This window comes from Phodopus roborovskii, unplaced genomic scaffold (genome assembly GCF_943737965.1).
Source record: "Phodopus roborovskii unplaced genomic scaffold, PHOROB, whole genome shotgun sequence".
Lineage (NCBI taxonomy): Eukaryota > Metazoa > Chordata > Mammalia > Rodentia > Cricetidae > Phodopus > Phodopus roborovskii.
Genome location: NW_026126418.1, coordinates 26,497,932 through 26,502,544, shown reverse-complemented (window position 1 = coordinate 26,502,544; position 4,613 = coordinate 26,497,932). Strand labels below are relative to the sequence as shown.

The window sequence follows — 4,613 nt, the reverse complement described above, 5'->3', positions numbered from 1 at the left end:
TCATAGAAAGGCAACCTTTAAGTCAAAAGTACTATTCCCCGATGAGACTTATTAATTGAATCATTTGTTTACAAAAGGTGAGCGTGGTTTTAAGTGACAGTACTGTTTGCACAGTGGCACCAATATTAGGAAAGCTTATGTGTAATGCATTAGTAATGTAGAGAATGAGGCTGCCAGAGTTGGGGCTATTTGTTTAGCACATTGAAATCTAGTTATTTCAACAACTCCTGAGTATGAATTGAATTAGCTTATTAAAGTTAAAAATAGCCTTTAAAATATTGCTAATGAATGCCGTGAAGTCAGTTATTTACCATATCTCTGGATTTATGAGAGACTTAATGTTGGCCATCATTTGTATGGTAGAAAGGCTTATTTTAAAAAGTTGCTGTAAGAGGGAATTCAGCCACCATTTTTATGTGTCTGTGTTACTTCAGTCAAGGTTGAATTTTACTAGACATGATTTTTAGAATAAGATTGTGTCTAATGTTCTTTGTCAGCAAGTACCCTGTCTTTTTAAGACTGCAACTCCCTGTAAAGAATGTGTCAGGAGAAATAAATATGCTGATTAAAATTACACCTTTTAAAAATATTTCTTTTTGTCTGATAGTAATTCATCTATGGACTTTAAGCTTAGGCAGGACTAAGCCAGTTTTTGGGTTGAACTGAAAGTTTGTGCATTTTGAATGACTTATAGAAAGGTGATTGTTTTTTTTCTATGTTCATAGGTGGCTAACTGCCCACTAAAAGATACTGCTACCTTTTGTCCATTGCAGATGTAGCTAGAAGGTATCATTTTGGTCAGGGAATACCTTTGACAAATGAGGTAGATAAGATATGATCATGGACCAGATCACAATGAACTGAGAGTGGAAAAGACTGTATTAAAGGAAACAGGCAAGCTCCTCTTTTTCTCTAGAGAAGATCTAGATGACATTAGGATTCAGATCATCCAAAGACAAAGAATCTAAACTATTCCTTGAATGATCATGTGCAGGAGAATTGTCAGATACTTACAACCACCTTGGATTATTTTCATGAATAAGAAATCAAACCTCACCTTTCTTCTGATGGCAGCCATCAGGAGAGCCGAGGTGGGTGCATACAAGTACATCCAGGAGATATGGAGAAGCAGTCTGACCTGATGTGCTTTCTGCTGAGGGTCTGGTGCTGGCAATACCACCAACTCTCTGCGTTGTACAGGTCTCCCCGCCCCACCTGGCCCAATAAAGCATGAAGGCTGGGGTACAAGGCCAAGCAAGGTTATGTCATATACAGGATTCGTGTCCTCCGTAGTGGCCGCAAACGCCCAGTTCCTAAGGTGCAACCTACGGCAAGCCAGTCCATCATGGTGGTAAGCAGCGAAAGTTTGCCAGAAGCTTCAGTCTGAGGAGAGAGCTGGCCATCATTGTGGGACTTTGAGAGTCCTCAATTCTTACTGAGTTGGTGAAGATTCCACGTATAAGTTTTTTGAGGTTATCCTCATTGATCCATTCCATAAAGCTATCAGAAGGAACCCTGACACCCAGTGAATCACCAAACCAGTCCACAGACACAGAGAGATGCTAGGGCTGACATCTGCTGGATGCAAGAACCGCGGCCTTGGAAAAGGCCCCAAGTTCCACCACACTATCGGCGACTCTTGTCGTGCAGCCTCGAGAAGGCACAACACTCTGCAGCTCCACCATTACCGCTAACATATGCGATGTTTGTAAAATTTCATACCCAATAAACAATTTAGGACCATCATGTCTGCTTAAAGGTGTTGTTTGTCAACCAGGCTGTAGATTGTCATGGATGCTTTGTGAATTATAGCAATGAAAGTGCAATAATGTTTGACTATAAGTGATGGCATGTGTTCTTTCTATAAACCTGCCTACATTATCTGCTTAGGGGGTTAAGTGTATGGTGTTTACACCATGTGGTATCCTACATGTAGAAGGAGTCTTAGGGCTACACTTGGATGTGTTTTTTGCCTGTTATAGAACCTATAGCTTTGTTGGGATTATGCAATCTTCTGGTTCATTGAAATGGCTGTTTGCTTGGGAGTTTGGTGAGTACAAACTTTTACAGTTGGGTTTTTCTTAGAAATCTCTAGGAAGAGAAGCTTCCTGTTTTGTGTGCATAGAAAAAGAGATCAACCACAACCCACATTTTGGAAACTGAATACAGTGTCCCATTTTCAGAACCAGGTAGATTTGGAAGAGGTTTCCTGTTCTGTTTGATCTTTGTGGAGAATGGGTTTGGTGCCCAGTAATTTGTGTTGACACTGTATACTTTGAGGTTGTTGGAGACTGAACATTGGATGGGATGGGTATATTTAGGGATGGTATAGTGGGGTTGCACTTGGGAAGATTTTTAAAAGTTGTTATCAAGTTAATATGCAATCATTACTTCTAGTCACATAGCAAGGATGATTGTGAATTTAAAGATCAATCCTAGGCTGGTCAATTTATCTTGTTGGTAAAAAGTTGGCAATATGACTTTGTTTATAGTCTTAGATAGTGCCAAGGATATTATTATCCCTGGAATATTAATGGAAGTTGTTGCCATTTCACAAAGGCATACTACCACATTGGTTTTCTTTGTGTATGTGCCATGCCTTGGACTAGTTTCCCAAAATGTGTTTGACTATGGGAGAAATAGACAGTATGGCCTTTATCACAGATCTGAGCTAGCATTCTTGATAAGAAAAACACTTTTAAACTGATTTTTTTCTCCAGATTTTTAGAGGATGATTTTATTGATTTTCAGAAAATACTGAACTCAATCTTGAGACTTAGAATTCTTTTCTATTAGGTAAAAAAAACTGTGTATGGAAGTTCAACTAAAGTAATAAGTGTCTATTAAACAAAAAAGAAAGAAAGAAATCAAACCTCATTGAGATGTACAAACTTGATTTCTGTGATTTAAAATCTACATCAAGCTGCTGAGATGCCTCAGTGGTTAAGAACACTGGCTGATCTTCAAGAAGACCTGAATTTGAGTCCTAAAACCCAGATGGTGAATCACAACTGTCTGTGTCTCCAGTTCCAGGGGATCTGACACCTTCTTCTTGCCTTTGAAGATACTGCATGTACCTGACACACAGACATATATGCTGGCAAAAGAAACATACACATAAATAAAAATTTACCATATATGACTTGGTGTATTTAATATATTATCCCTTTAAAACAAGATTGTAAGCCATCTAGATATGACCCACATCTGTAGATAAAACTTCAACGTATCAAGTAGTGCACTGATCAACCATATGAAGATACTGTCTGTAGAAATACACTCTTATCCATTCCTGTGTATTCTGATATTTGGTAGGGATGGGCAAGGATTACTAGGCAATTAAAGGAAGCAATATACTTTTCTTGGAATTAAAATCTAGCTGGAAGAAGATGGTCTGGAGTCTTTTCTCCAACTAGGTACAAGGTATGGGTGTGAACATTCATCAGGTTAGGATTAGAAATATTTAGTTCTACACATTATATACATGTCACAAATTTGTCATGATGATGGAACCCAATTCTGTTTGGGACACAAGAGACAAGGACCTAACGGAGTTCAAAGACAGGTAATTTTTCTGCTTCTGTGCAAAACTAAGGAGAAGACCTGGAAACAGGAGATTTTGCCTAGACATAGTCATTTCCAAAGTGGCATTATCAGAAGCCATGGTTAGCAGGAAATAGTCCTATTCCCGAGTCGCATGAGTCATGCCAATAACTTCATACTTATCTATCAGTTGTAGACAAAATTATAAATACTTTGCAGATCCTAATTCTGCGGGACACTACTTTGAGGAGATAAATTCTATGAGGGGAAAAGAAGTGATTGTCCATGTTTTATATATCAAGAAATTGAAGCATGTAGAGACTAAATGGCTCACCCAATGTTGTATAGATACTAAGAAGAAAAACCTGAATTCAAATCTGGACCTTTTGAATTCAGAGCCTGAGCTGATACTTGCTTTTACTTCTCCCTACACCCCATAGGAGATCATTTTAAAGAGAGACCTTGGTACCAGCTAAGTATCTTAGCCACCTGAGCATAGCAGGTCCTTCCAGAAATAATCAGGAAAGCTTAGAATGGCATCAGACCTCCTCTAGACAGGCTTAAATCATAAAATGTTCAATAGCATAAATAGCAACCCTTTGGTATTCAAAAATCCGATGGGTTCATGAGACAATGAAGTACCTTTACTCATTAGTGTGTCTCTGTCACAATCAATATGACTATGCCACAGATAGATAGATGGCAAGAATAAATTAGCAGACTTTAGTTAATTCAAGTAATTGGTGACTTCAAGGTAGAGTAGCATGTAGTGTTCTCCTTACTGAAAAGCAAGTGGTACCACTTATATAACAATGGGGATTAGAAACAAGAAAACTGCAAGTTAGCGCAGAGAGAGCAAAACTTACATTCTACTGTGGACAAGGCTCTGACTGCTCCTCCAAGGTTATGGATGACTTCCTCCATGAATGTCTTATTTAATGTGACCACAGCTGACTAATGGGGCCAATCTGGCCACAGATTTCCCAGGAGGATGGGTGGATCTGGGTGGTTAATTTCATGTGATATTTGTGCTGATTCTGTTTTTCTTTCTTTGTAGTAGAAAGATTGAA

At 38.6% G+C, this 4,613-nt stretch overlaps 1 pseudogene; it reads left to right on the top strand.

Annotated features, from left to right (window-relative positions):
• The first annotated feature begins 986 nt into the window (after positions 1-986).
• LOC127221871 (60S ribosomal protein L15-like) lies at positions 987-1,694 on the top strand (annotated as a pseudogene).
• The last annotated feature ends 2,919 nt before the right edge of the window (positions 1,695-4,613 follow it).